The sequence below is a fragment of the Cupressus sempervirens genome, chromosome 7 (assembly GCF_028749045.1).
Source record: "Cupressus sempervirens isolate cs-2001-9-10 chromosome 7, ASM2874904v1, whole genome shotgun sequence".
NCBI classification, from domain to species: domain Eukaryota; kingdom Viridiplantae; phylum Streptophyta; class Pinopsida; order Cupressales; family Cupressaceae; genus Cupressus; species Cupressus sempervirens.
In genome coordinates, this window is record NC_143124.1 from 928,113,025 (window position 1) to 928,129,034 (window position 16,010).

Genomic DNA, 16,010 nt, shown 5'->3' on the forward strand with positions numbered 1-16,010 from the left:
AAGAACCCCACCTTCCTTTTTCAGCCTTGGCAAGTTCGATGTCTATAAATAGCATACCCATTGCCCGTAAAGCTCCTCAATTTGTAAAATTCTTTGAGCAGGAAAATTACACATGGCTTTGATACCAATTGTAGTTTTTTATCAATTTGTTCTCCAAACTTTTGATCCATGGCCTTAAATATCAATTTAGCACTAGTTACTTTGTGCCATCATGAAATTTCACTCGTACACATGATATAGTATATGTTTATTACTAGTTTATGGAGAACTCAACTAATGTTTTAAAATTATATAGGTTTAATACTTCTTCCTTTCTGGATACTTTTACTTTATAAATACATGCAGTAAACTATCATTATTTCTTATTAGTTTATATATCTTAAAGATTGTGCCCTTAATAAATACCTACATATTTTTTTGTTAATAAACATATACATATAGAGATATATAATATCATTTATCAATATTCTTTATTTATCTCTAAGTTCATGCATGGTTAAATGAATGTCAATTTCTTTTATTAATCTAAAACTAAACTTTGTACTAGAGTTAAAACATACATATTATATTATATTGATAATAAAACAATTAAATATATATGCTTTATATATGTAAAAATGTTAAGTAATAATACATATAAGCAAGGGTTGATGTTGCAGCCTGACGGTAACTCAAGAGCTTTGTTGATAGGGCAGACTCAAGTTTGAGCCACAACAAATAGATATACTACACACTTTCCCTAGCCAAACTATGTTCAACTTTGCTGGAATACTGTACAAATAAGATGGAGGAATTTTGTGTATGCAATCCCCTTTTGGTTATCATGATGCTTAGTTTTCAGTGCGCAGTCCTTTATAGTATCACTCCTCGTCCGTGCTCCAGCTGTGTCAGAATTCTATCATTGATGATGTCTATTGCAATTTGTGTCCAATCCTTGGGCTGCAGTCTTGTAGGCACATACTCGCATGTCTAGATACATGCCCGTGGACTGCTCAACACTTGGGAGATATGTTAATTTTATTGTAGTTGTTGCACCAATTTCTTTTATTAATCTAAAACTTGTTTACCGTATGGGGGTAAATAGTTTAATGCATACAAACAATAGACAAGAACATGTACATAGCAATACTCCTTTTATTATTCGCATATATGCTGAAGAGATTACATAGTGCTTCCATTGATGATTCCAACAATGATCCAAAGTCCATTTCAGATGGTGTACATATACCATTCCGAAGGGGTGACTCAACCATCACGCGTCCTTTCGGATGCTAATCTCCCCATCGGCTATTTTATAACTTTACCAGCAACATGCTAATATAATCGTCTGCTATTTTATAAATTTATCGACAACATCATCCCCCCAAAAAAGAAAAGTCGTCTCTGGATGACAATTGCAAAATATCCACTCGTGTCGCTTTCTTTGCTTTAAACTCCTGGGTACATTGAGCCAAATGTCGCTGTATTGCCTTCAACTGGATGATCAACTCCTCCCGAGCTCTCTATGCATCCACCAAGACAGCTTCACGTCCAACACCTACTCCAAGTGCCTCAAAGCGTATCACCCATCTTGAAAGGCTTGTTTTGTTGTTCTCTCCACCTCTGGCACACAGACACTCCATGCCTGTAGCAGCTCCAGGTCTCATCAATTGGTCATACTTCCCATGACTGATAATTGCATTGACTGGGGGTCTAGGGGGCAGCGCCCCAGGCGCGCTCCTTGTTGCAATACTGGGCGGGGTCGAGCGGCAGCGCCCTCGGTGCCAAGACCAAATTAGCACTCTCCAAGCCACACAAAATTCCATGGAATACACTATTTTTGTGATTTTATTTTGATTCCATACTCTTTCAGCTAATTGCTTACATTTTACTACCTTTTATGTCTTTCCCTTCCCTTTGGTATCATACATTATTCATTCTGAACATTTTTTATTTGTCGTCGTTTTTTTTTTTTGGTGCTTCTCTTTTGACTACTTCCTTCTGCTGATCTGTGATGGTATTATTTGTAGAGGCCACACAGATAATACTTGTGGGTGCCTACTCCCTCATCTTTGGTCACTTGAAAGATGTCTGCAAAACCCAAACCAAAATAGCTCTCCCAAGATGACGACCTCTGCATGTGCATGCCAGTACAGCGGCAATGTAAATGTGGTATGGCAAAATAAATTATAAACTTCCCCTTTATTCTACACCGTACTGTGTTTGAAGCAGTCCAAAATTGCTACTTTGTACCGTACCACCTGCTCGTACCATGGTAATGTCCTTCATCTCCTGTTCTGCGTGACCGTACGGCGACAATGCATCGTATTTCTTGAATTTGGCGGACCATACAGTAAAGAAGGTGTGTGGTAGGAAGTGTACGGCTGAGCCCCCTTGATCTGCCTATTGTCCGTACAGTGCCAAGCCTCCAGTGCTTGTTTGTTAAATGTATTTAATTACTCAGGCATCTGTTCCTTGTATGTCGTACGGTTATGAGGGGACTGTACAAAGCATGCTGAGAAGATCATACAGTTTTTACAGAAGGGTCTCTTGTCGTATGGTGACTTGCAACTTGCTGGAGATGTCGTACAGTGCTGTTCATTTGCAAGTCGAGTTGTACGATACCTGTCATATGATATTAAATTACCGTACGGTGGGGGGATGCAAATAAGGAATCGTACGAAATGTGCTGGGGGGCCATACGGTGTCCATACGATGCCTTTATCACTTTTGTTTCTCTCTCTCTCTCTCTCTCTTTTTTCAACTTTTTTTTAAATTTTTTTTTAAATATATATTTATATATATTTTAGTTATTACGAGTTACCATTATTCATCGATGGGGAAGCAGTTCTCGAGCGGTATAATTTTAACTTGGAACCATTTATGGCTTCTGGTACTTCTTGCTCGTCTAATGTCCACAGCTTTATTGCTCCATTGTTGTCCACTTCCAGGATTTGGTATGACCCGACCCATTTAGCTTTAAACTTCCTTGGTTTGATTTCGTTTCGTCCGCTATACTTCAACACTAGTTGTCTTGGTTGAAACTTGTTTAGCTTTAGGTGTTTATTATGCCACACTTTGTGCTTGTTCTGTGTCACCTCCATGGCCCATTGTGCCTGCAATTGTTGCTTATCAAGTTTATTTAATTTACACGATCTCTCCCTCAGGTTTTCCATATTGCCAACTTTGTTTTAAAACTCGGTACCATGAATTCCGTCGGCTGCCACTCCTTGCCGTCAATAACTGTATTCTTGATTTTAGAATCTTCACTCCGTATTGCTAAAGTTTTTATTAAGCCCTTCCTCTTTGTTTCCTATGCAAACCGTACAATGTGTTTTATTTGTTGTTGGCACCTTTCTACTAATTTCGTGGTGTTGTGTAACCTTTTCTTTCTGCACGGTCCGTTCACCATGTACCGTACGGTGGAATCTTTCCTTTTGCTGCCTTTGTTGTTGGCACCTTTCTACTAATTTCGTGGTGTGGTGTAACCTTTTCTTTTCACACGGTCCGTTCACCATGTACCGTACGGTGGAATCTTTCCTTTTGCTGCCTTTAGCTTCAGTCGTAATCGCCTTTCCTTCTTCCACTTCTCTATATTCCTTCGGACATTCATTTTCCTCTCCCTTTTCGTGAACCCGTAACATATTACAACTTAGAAAGAGCTTGTAATCCTCCATTTGCCAGTGGAAAAGGCCATTCAATGAGTCTAGGTCGTCCTCATTCGACCCTTCTTCTAGTCCCAATACTCCCTCTTCATCAGGTTCCATTCTCTTCCTCCCCTCATCATCCCCTCCACCTTCGCCTTTGGAATCTGACGACACTACCTCCTCCCCTACCATTTGTGTGTGCAGGTCAATTATGAATCTTCTGCCTCTACGCTCCATTGATAGGGTATTTTGTTTCCAGCCATGCTTTACGTTTTCTTGTACTAACCAACTCCGTCCAAGAATAGCGTCATATCCTCTTCTTTTTAGCGGGATGATGACGAAGTCAAGTAGGAATGACTGTGTTCCAATAGTCATTGGTTGTGCCATCAGGATCCCGAGAGGTTTAATGCCGTGTTGGTCCGTTGTTAGTAATTGGAACGTAGGTGGCCACAACGTCGGCTGTCCCAACTTCTTCTAGGTATCTTCTGGTAGGACATTTACTCTTGAACCTTTGTCCACAATTGTATCTAAAAGGACTATTCGTAATATACCCATCTCTACGATCGTTGGATGCCATCCGGATGTGAGGGCTAGTAGCATTGGGTCCGTTGCACTTGCTTTGGTTTCCTTTTCCCTTCCATGTTCTCCTAGTAGTTTAGCAGTCGGGGCTATGTTTGTGAGTGCTATCCGTAGTTGAGGCATTGTGAGGATCAAATCATTTAACTTGACTGGTATTTCAATTTGTAATATTTGCCTTATGATGTTTTGTTCTCCGTAGTTCCTCTTTGAGGTACCAGTAGTGTCCTTCAGTTGTGTTTTCTTTGCTTGCGTTGCTTTCTCAATTTCCGCCCACACTTTTTTCAATCTCTTCTTTTCTTAATTCGGGTCGAGGTAAAGTTTTACTTGTTTACGGGTGATTGCCAAGACTTCTTCGTTCGCGCCAATGCTAATCAAATTCACTTCTGATTTCGGGCACTTGGCATCTTCATGATCTCCAGGACCGCACCATCTGCATAACAACTTTGGTGCGTTTGTTGATGTACAGTTCCGTGCAAAGTGGCCTCAGAAATTGCATGCTCGGCATTGAACCATCCAGCGGCCGTTTGCATTGTGCTAAATTCAGCTGCGATCCCCATTATTATTGTTAGTATTGTTGTTTTGTCCTCTTTTATTATTTCTGTACCCACCTAAAGTGGCACCATCATTGATTGTGTTTCCGCTCCCTCCTAACGCAGAAGCCTCCTGGGTCAGGAGCACTTGTTGATGCCCTCGAGTTTTCATATTGAAGGGGCATTCTTTTGTGGAATGTCCCATAATTTGACAGATATCACAGAATTGGTTTTTTGGGTAGGATCCCTTCGTGTGACCTTCTGTCTTGCATTCTGTGCACCATAGCTCGTTTCCCTTCATTTCTTTCTGCATATTCTTAAATTCTTTCATCATTCTGATCATATCCTTTTGGAGAGCTTGGACCTTCTTACTGTCCTTTTCATCACCACTGCTATCTCCTTTCGAAGACAAGTCATCTGAGTCGAATGAGCTACTTTTCTTCTTCTTTTTCTTTTTTTGTTCACTTTCTAAGTCCATCGCCTGATTGTACGCTTCGGTGTATGATGAAGGCGACACAATCTTCATTTTCTTCCTTAACTCTAGGTGTAGTCTTTCAATGAACCATCACTTTTTCAGCCCATCGGCCGGCTTACTTTCCATTTTATTTATTAATTCTTTTACTTTTTGGGCATATACACGGATTGTTTCATTTTTCCCTTACTTTGTGGTGTAGATTTCTGCTACGATCTCATTGTCGTTCATAGCAAGTGAAATTCGGTGATAAACCCCTTTTTAACTGTTGCCCAGGAAGTTAATTTTTGGGGATCTGCGTCGGCAAACCAATCAATTGCTACACCCCTTAGGGTTGCTGAAAATTGTCGAACCCATCCATCCGTGTCGGTTATGCCATTCGCTATCCAAATTGTTTCGCATGTCTTATAGTGTCTGATTGGATCGACTGTTCCATCACCATCAAACTTTGGCAATTTTTCCTTTGGTCTAGCCATTACTATTCGAGTTGGAGGTACTTGTTGTGTGCTCGCGTTGTTTTGCACTCTTGCGCTGTTCTACACCCACGTTCTGCAGACTTGCATTGTTCTGCAGACTTGCGCTGTTTTGTACACCTACGCTGCTCTGTTTAGTCGCGCTGTTCTGTACACCTGGGCTATTTCGGACAGTCCTCTTATTTCCAACAGCCTCATTACTTGGTGAAAAAGGGTCTTCGTTAAGCGAAATTGTTCGTTCCGAAAGTGTATCATGGACGAAGAGTTCAATCCACGCTCGTGCTCCCTTGGTACTCCGAGCTGTGCGAGTTAATTCCCTTCTGTTTGGAGTCTCTTCCCTCGGTGTATACAGGTTAAGAAATTCCTCCTCCCTTGTTTCTTCCACCAAATCCAACCACTGTCGAGTCTCTTCCAACAATTCCTTGGTGCTTCTGTGTCTGTTGACAATCTGTTGAAACCTCCGTCTACGCTCGGCCTATTGTGCCAAAATTAAATTCCCTTGTGCGATGCGTATTTCATCTTTTTCCTTCAGCTTATTCTTATTTTTGTTCAACTGATTCGACATTAGTCTTCATTCCTTTGCCTTCGTTCTAGGTCCATGGGGCAACAATGCCAAATGTTTACCGTATGGGGTAAATAGTTTAATGCATACAGACAATAGACAAGAACATGTACACAGCAATACTCATTTTATTATTCGCATATATGCCAAAGAGATTACATAGTGCTTCCATTGATGATTCCAACAATGATCCAAAGTCCATTTCAAACGGTGCACATATACCATTCCGAAGGGGTGACTCAACCGTCACGCGTCCTTTCGGATGCTAATCTACCTGTCGGCTATTTTATAACTTTATTGACAACAAAACTAAACTTGCCTTGCTATACTCTGTTCATTCTATACCGCTTGTTCTTGAATATTATCTAGTGCCTCAGGGTTTATATAATTGTTAACTATCTTGTCATAGTGTTGAAGACTTGGAGGTTCATGGTGGTTGCTGGAGCATGGGCATTTCCTTACTTAAGCAATTAAAATTGTTTTGTTGACATAAGATCTTTGATTATGGCAATATGTATCTGAATTCTGTAGGGAGACTTACCTGTGAATTTGAGACCTTTTGGCACCATTTGAACTCCATATTACATTAACTTGGGACTAGTATATGAGTGCTTGCTGCAATATAGAGGCAAGGAGAACATAACCGTACAAGACATAGAGAGATTTTGGATTGTGGTTTGCCTGTAAGGCAAGCACCATATCTTTGTATTGTATCTCTCTACTCATCATATTTGCACATCCATCTACCCTTTTCATCTAGTCAGTAATGTTGTGCGAGAGAAAGAAGATTCAGCCAACTTTCCTGTGGTCTTGCAAATAAAAGACTTGTGCGTGATTATATGCTAGACACCATATTGACTTGCTGGTGTAGTCTCAAGTAACATTAATGAGCTCTGGGTCTCAGAAGGATAGTGAGAAATAACTATCAAAAGCAGAACCATTGGTGACTGAAAAAGTTTAAGCATTATGAACAATCTCTGATACTATTCACAGGGTTCCTCAGTAGCACTAGATGCTCAGAAAACTAAAACAGTAGCTCTCTGTACTCCTTGTGGCACTCATGTTATTTGTTGTGTTGTATATTGGGAAAACTGAAGTATTCCTAAAATTTGCGAAAATTGGAGCCTCTGATATGCAAATTATAACTGGGACTCTGGATGTATTATTAAGATATATTGGCAGTTGGGTGTGTTGTGACCAAGCTGTGGTCGATTAATTTTTTCACCATGAACAGGTGATTCTGTGACTTCTGTGAACCTCCTAACACACAACATACTTATTGAGTATAAGTGTAATTTTGCATTTAATTCTATAGCAATGGAGGTCTCTGTTTGAGAGCTCCTTATTGAAATTGCATGGAAACTTGGAGAATAATGTGTTAGAAGCCGATGTAAATCTTGTGCATAGCTATTTGCAACATTGGTTTGTTCTTTTTGGCTTCCTTAAGATGGTCTATTTGATCCTCTTATCATGCTGATTCTATAATAACACAATTGATGCTTTGGTGGATGAAAAGGAGGCCTTGGTTGTTGTGGCAATGATGGCCACTCCATTGGTTAATGAATCTCTCCATGTTATTGGCTTTAAGAATGGTGAGACTAACTTCAGGGATTGGCAAAGTTTTTTGAGAAGAATGAATGGGTAGAGTCATCGACAAGTTCTGACCCTGAGGTGGTTGCTGTACTGGTTGCGGTTTTGGTTGACATGGTATGTGAAGCTGAGATTTTTGGCTTGCTTGCATAGAGGACACAGAGGAAATTGTTGAGACCATTGTGATGGTTGCTGCCACTTTGGTGTTGTCACTGTTTTGTCACTGGCACTTAATCTTGCTTCCCAACATGTATTCTGTGAGGAAGTTACACAGGGTAAGAAATGGAGACTGTAATACCCCCTTTTCTACAATAAGAGCTAATAATATTTAACAAGATAAATTAATAAAATGAACAAGGTATAATTTAATTGATTACTAAAATTATGTATATAATATTGTAGCATCAATATATATTATATATTTATAGATAAATATAAATAATTATATTAATAAAACTTGATATAAATAATAAAATAACATATTGACAAATAATTCAAACAAAATGTAGTTATCAATCACAATAGTGAGTACTTGATAATTCCTCAATAACGAAGGGACCATTTGAATGTGCTTGGATGAGGACTAAGGGAGGAATTGACTAATTTGGGATTAGTTGAACAATTTGTTGATTATATATGTTACATGAGGTAGCAATCACCAAAGAAAAGACATGTCCCAACCATTGTGACCTTTCACACAAAAGAAAATATATATATGGCAATCATGCTCCATTCATCTGGGGGACACACAGAGATTTGCATGTAGTTAAAAGATGGAAATTGCAATGCTCATTTAGATGACAATTTGAGTAATTATTGGAAGATTTTATAAACATGCATATTCTCAACACTTAAAAGACCAAGAAAATGGTGATTAATCTATAATATACATTGAACTAATATAATATTTAGGTTGTGCATTATCCACACCCTTGGCACATATGAGACATAACTGGGCACCCAAAAGGGAAATATAGACAATGAAGATTACCTAAGGAAAACAATGGCCACATAAGAGCTAAGTCAATACACTTAGACCAATTCTAAGGGTCAATCAAATAGGAAGAACATGCACACACAGACGCATATATGTTAAAGGAAGTTGGTGGTAAAAGACAACGAAGTACTTCTATTCAACCTCTGAAGTGAGTATAGAATCCCCTTGAATAAGGGCATATCATTCTATGGATAAGCACAACTATCAACATCTATATGGGGGGATTATGAAATAAACAAGATACATATAATGAGAGCCAAAAATAAATGATTAAATTGAATCATCGGGAGCAATAGCTAGAATACAAACAACAAGTTCAAATAGAGGATTTGGATTGTCGTAATAGTCTTACTAATGAGCATTCAGAAAGAGAAATATTCAGGAACTCTACGAGCTATTAATTAAACTTAGTTAAGGATGGAAGTGATGATTCAAATGTACTCAACGCTATTTGAAGATAATGATTAAGTAGCAATAATGCTAACAAGGTGTAATGCCCCCATTTTTAGCAGGCTCCTGCAGCTGGTTTGGTCAATTCAGCATTGAGACCCTAGTGAGCTAATAGTAGGACTTGAGGGTCTCAGTTGTGGAGTTATAGGCTTTCCAACAGCCTATGGTGTGTTTTAGCTCCGTTTGAGAGACTTACTATTTATAGTAAGTCAAACTGTTGGTTCTGATGAGCCCAGTTGAGTTAGAGGAGTTGAGTGATGCTCTCAGTTTTTCTTTCAGGCTTCCAGTTTGGGCTCCAAGAATTTTGGCGGGAGCGTCTATTTATAATAAGTCACCCCATCAAGTTCATCATCTTTCTTCATTAGGATTACTTTGGTGTTGTTAGATTTTGATTCTAATGCTTCTTTAGTTGTTTTCACATGATGGGCAGATTATTTTTATTATTCATCTAAATATGTTGATGTTGCTATTTTTGTTGGTGACCTCAATATCATAGCTCATTGGAATCGGGATGAAAAGTTTTAATTCGTGGCCACAAGCGACAGTGGGCTTGTGTGTTAGAATATTATGTTATGGTGAAAAAGTTCATTTTTTGAGGCAAAAGCAATTAATAAATTATATTATCATGACACTTTATTATATTTTAATGTTGTGTTGAGGAAGCTTCTTAAATGAGTTCATTTGGGAAACTTATGCCATTTGGAGATTATAAATATGAGGCCATTTGATGGAAAAGGCATCTGATTGAATATTATTTGCTTTTGTTGCCTTTGTGGCTTTTTTGAGTTCTGATTTTATGTGCCCTTGCTGAGGTATAAGGGTTTGAGTGTTTGATTCTAGAGCTTCCTCTACTCTTTCTACTGTAGCTGAGGAGCAGTTGTCTGCTGAAGAATTATTAAGTGTCTTCTCTTACCGTGTCAACTGTGTCTGAGAGGGCAGTCTTATTTTGGGAGAGATTGGTAACTACAATTTCTGATTACTGGTAAATTGCAATTCTGATTTAATATTCCCAAATCTGGGGATAGGGTTTTGCTGGAGATATGTGTATTTCATATGCAAGTGCAGATTGGAGTCTCTGTATCACTGAATTTTTATCCTCGATACTGGGCATCTAGCTTCAGGGTTTATCGTGGGTTTATTTGCTGCAAAAGTTTACCGTTTTCTTGCAAAAAAAAAAACACTAGAATTATTGGCAACTAGCATCCTTTTGATCTGCATTGAATGTCTCTGTTCAGTGATACTAGGTGTTTACTTTCTCCTCTATTGGCGTGAGTTTCTGCCTGTATTTCTAACGTCCAGACTGCATTTTGGACATATTTTTCTTGGAGGAATTGAGTGTCATACACCTGCAGGTCGATGCTAACCTGCCGGTCGATGCTAATCTGATTGGGGTATTGAGACCTTGTTTAACCAGGCTGCTGTTGGCATCCTTTCTTGCACCACATCACCCATATTTTGGAGAGTGGAGCTGATTCAAGAGGCTGCCTCTAACAGGCGTTTCAGGTTCTTATCTGTAAAATCGAATTCCATAATTTTGCATCATAGTTTGTCAATAAATATATTGCAGAATTTCAGAGCTGTTATTGAATATTTTAATTTCAGAATTTCCATGTTTATTCCTTATGAGCTAACATCAGTTAAAGCAAAGGGTATAAAACACACAAAAACAAATAAAATCAACATTGGAGGAGGAGGATTGGTCAGGGGTCCTACAAGGGTATCAAAGCTTGCTTGCCAAGTATTTGACGAAATGTCAAACAACAACTTAGCATAGAAATTTGGTGTGTGTCTGAGCTATAACCGGAACGGGTTATTACATGAGGCAGCTATAATGCTATGTTAAGGAACGTGGCAATTTGAGCAGATATATAAAGTGGTACATGCAACAATAGGACATCAAAAGGTATAAAAGATATAGCGATGGTTAAATAAAATAATGAACCTATGAATTAAGGGAATGATTAAGTTAGTGGCAACAATGAATATTGAACAAAAACAAATTATTAATGATGATAATTCAAAGCATATAGAACATGACTAGTGAGTGGTCATATGAGTGATTACATTACATAAGAAAGATGACTTTTATAAGTTGATTCTCTATGAAAGAAATAGAGCTACTCAACAGATTACTCATGATTGAGTAAATTCTAATTGGAAACATTTTTATTGCAACTACCAAATGCCCTTTCAGAATATGGTAGTTGTTGCTCTCTGATAGTAGTAAAGAATCATGATACAACCATAAGAAAAAGAAACAATTACAATATGGTTTCCCAAACAATGAGAAGACATGTATGCTAATCTACACAACTTCAATATGACCCATAACAATCACAAACATATGATATTGATCAAATGTTTAGTAGTGTAAATCATAATCAATGGATAAGAACAAACTATTGACTCTAACCAAGTGAAAAGCATCAAAGACAAGCATTTGATCTAGTAATGGGTATTAGTACCAGAGATCATCAATTACATGTCTACCATTGTCAAGATGTTAATCCATACCTCAATTAAGAATTCTTGGGCAAATTAGGCTTTGTCCTAAAGGGAACGTTATAGTGGTATCAAAGCATGATCTTGCCATTCTGCAATGTAAAAGATAAACATGGAATCATTGAATAAAAGAGGATTTAAGTAATACCTATCATTTAGTCACGCAAAAAATGACATCATCATTCAACATCAAACAACTTATAGTACAATGGTTTGGCGAGTCTCAATTCCAAAAAAGAATATCTATGGTTTGACAATATCTATTCAGAGCAATAATAAAAAATGATAGCATGAGGAACATATATAGATCATTTAAGGAAGATATGTGATAAAATAAGTATGAGTTATGTACTAGATTTAGAAGGGGGCATTTGCAATGAATGTCGAGATTCCTAAAGGGAATCTAGAGATCCAAGATATTTTTTGTAGAGGGTCTTCCTAGTGAATGTTGACCATAGAGGACATTCTTCATGATTGTTGGCCACAAAGAGCATTTTTGATTGTTGGTTCTAGAGGGCATTCTCAGTTAATGTCGACCATAGACGACATTCTTGAATGTTAGCCACAAAGGATATTCTTCTGAATGTTGGCCATAGAGGGCATTCTTGAATGTTGACGACAGAGGACATTCTTATGAATGTTGATCATAGATGGCATCCTTGAATGTCAGCCACAAAGGGCATTCTTGGTGAATATCAACCATAGATTATGTTTAGTGAACATCATCATGCTTGCTAGAGGGTGCTCTTGTTGAGTGTTGCCATTCTTGATAGAGGGCATTCTTGATGAGTGTTGCCATTTTTAGTAGAGGGTGTTCTTAGTGAATGTTACCATGCTTGGCAGAGGGCATTCTTAGTGAGAGCAGCCATTCTTGGTAGAGGGCGTTCTTAGTTAGAGTCACCATTGTTGGCAGAGTGCATTGTGGAGATAGTTGAATTGTTCTTAAATTGAATATTGTGATGAAATATTTTCAAGTTGATAAAGTAATATTTATCACTGTATGTTGTTCTAACCCCAAGTTGAAATTACCATTTCAGTGTTGCTAGAATGGATGTTAAAGTTGTACAACAAAATTAATTACATTAAATCGAAATTGCTTGAGAACAAGCAATTTTGGGAAGGGCGGGCTGTAATGCCCCCTTTTCTACATTAAGAGCTAATAATTAATAAGATAAATTAATAAAATGAACAAGGTATAATATAATTGATCACTAAAATTAGTTATATAATATTGTCGCATCAATATATTTTATATATTTATACATAAATTTAAATAATTGATAAAATCAATTTATTAATATAAAAGTATAAGTAAATCTTGATATAACTAATAAATAACAAAATAAAATATTGGCAAATAATTCAAATAAAATGTATTGATTGATTACTTAACTAAATAAACAATATTGAATACTTGATAATTCCTCGAGAACGAAGGAACTATTTAAATGTGCCCGAATGAAGACTATGGGAGGAATTGACTAATCTGTGTTTAGTCTAACAATTTGTTGATTATATATGTTACATGAGGTAGCAATCACCAAAGAAAAGACATGTCGTAGCAATTGTAACCTTTCACACAATAGAGAAAATATATAAGGCAATCACACCATTTGTCTGGGGGACACACAAAGAATTGCATACACTTAAAAGATGGAATTGTGACACTCATTTTAGACGACAATTTCAGTAAGTAGTAATTATCAGAAGATTTTACCAACATGGGTATTCTCAATACTGCAAGACCAAGAAAATGGTGATTAATCTACAATAGACATTCAACTAATATGATATTTAGGTTGGGCATCATCCACACCATTGGCACATATCAGAGATAACCGGTCTCCCTAAAGGGAAATATAGACCTTGAACATTACTTAAGGCAAACAATGACCATGTAAGAGATAAGTGAATATACTCAGACCAATCCCAAGGGTCAATCACATAGGAGAACATGCACACACAAACATGTATATGTTAATGGAAGTTGGCAGTAAAAGACATCAAAGTAGTTCTATTCAACCTCGAAAGTTTGTTTAGAATCCCCGTGGATAAGGGTATATCAATTTATGGATACACACAACTATCGACCTCTATATGGGAAGATTATGAAATAAATAAGATACATATAATGAGAGCCAAAAATAAATGATTAAATTAAATCATCGAGAGCGATAGCTGGAATACAAGCAATGAATTCAAATAGAGGATTTGGATTGTGGTACTAGTCTTACCAATCAGCAATAAAAAAGAGAGGAATATTCAGGAAGTCTACGAGCTATTAATTAAACTTGGTTAAGGATGGAAGTGATGATTTAGATGTACTCGACACTATTTGAAGATGACTAAGACTAGTACCACTATCATTGAAGATATTTAAAGTGGTACATGCATCAATAAGACATTGAAATTTTAAAAGATATAGCAATGGTTAAATAAAATAATGAACTTATGAATAAGGGAATGATTAAGTTGGTGACAACAATTAATATGAAGAAAAACAGGTCATTAATGATAATAATTCAAAGCATGTAAAACACGACTAGTGAGTGGTCATATTAGTGATTACATTACGTAAGAAAGATGATATTTATAAGTTGATTCCCAATGAACGAAATAGAACTACTCAATAGATTACTCATGGTTGGCAGAGTCTAATCATAATCACTTTAATTGCAACCTAATTAAGGAGAATCAGAATCGGATCAGAATTAGCAAGGCCAAGTCGAATTGTGAATCGACCATGAATTGGAATCGAATTGACAAATTATAAAACCCCTTGAAGTTTATTAACTTATTTCATAAACCCTTTATTGCTGATTTGATTCATTGATTCACAAAAAGTCGTTTGGCTTGAATCGAATTGCCGAATTGCTGCGATTCTCGTTATATGATTGCAACTACCAAATGCCTGCTCCAAATAGGGTATTTGTTGCTCTTTGATAGTAGTTAAGGATTATGATACAACCATAAGGAAAAGAAACAATTATAATCTACTTTCCCAAACAATGGGAAGACCTCATGCATGCAAATGTACACAACCTCCATATGACCCATAACAATCACAAACATATGATAATGATCAAATGTTTAGTAGTGTAAATCCTAATCAATGGCTAAGAAGAATATATTCACTCTAACGAAGTGAGAAGCATCAAAGACAAGCATCGATTTAACAATGGGTATTATTATTAGAGATCATCATTACATGTCTATCATCCTCTAGATGTTAATCCATACCTCAACTAAGAATTCTAGGGTAAATTAGGTTATGTCCTAAAGGTGGGCAGTACTGAGCCACATCACCATGAAGATTTGTTAATGAGTTCTTCTCTGTTAGGGATAAATTTGAGGTGCAGTCCCTTGTTAATTAGCTTTTCTCTATTAGGGAGAAGTTTGAGGTGCAATCCCTTGTTAATCCATTCATCTCTGTTAAGAGACATTTGAGGTATCAACTGTAGCATTCTTGTCTCTGAGAGAAGTTTGATATATCAACCCTTGTAACACTCTTCTCTACGGTAAAAGTTTGAGGTATCAACCCTTGTAGCATTCTTCTCCGAGGGAGCCAAAGGAGAAGTTTGAGGTATCAGACCCTTTTGCACTCTTTGGAAATAGCCATGGTGGATCCACCCTTTGGGAGTAGCTATTGTGGATGTCATTGGAGATAATCCATGACTAATCTACTTGTGTTGAGTCACCATCTTGGAGTAGCTACGGTGATTGTTTTTGTTTGCATTTCCATTCATGGGGGCAGCCATGATGGAGCCACCCTCTAGGAGCTGCCATGGTGGACATTACAACTTAGATAAGGTGATGGGAGCTATAAGGTGTACATAGTCAATTGCGATGGAGGGATAAGGAGAGGGGAAAAAGACATAAGAAGTTGTTGATTGTCTATGGATTGTCTCGAGATGGTGTGAATTATGAGCAGATGTTCTTGAGGTCATTAGATATCTACAAGAGTCAAAACTTGGGAAGCATTAATGCCTTAGCAAAAAAAATGGTTAGCTAATATCACCACGGGGATGCGGTCCCCCAAATGTGACCCCACTGGTTGAAAGCTCCATTCAAAAGCGATTACCAAGCAAAATAAATAAATAAATATATACAAGCAGAATCTTATATTTCTCTTTTATAATAAAGATATTTTTCATAATTATTGAATAATTCAAAATTAATTAATTAATTTAATAAATAAAAATCAAAGATTGTGACATTGTGTTGCTTTC

The 16,010-nt window shown here is 37.2% G+C and overlaps 1 protein-coding gene across 4 annotated transcripts in view; it reads left to right on the forward strand.

Moving 5' to 3' along the window:
* Positions 1 to 16,010, forward strand: part of LOC149550602 (AMP deaminase-like) — a 216,352-nt gene that overhangs the window by 111,240 nt on the left and 89,102 nt on the right. The window lies entirely within an intron of this gene.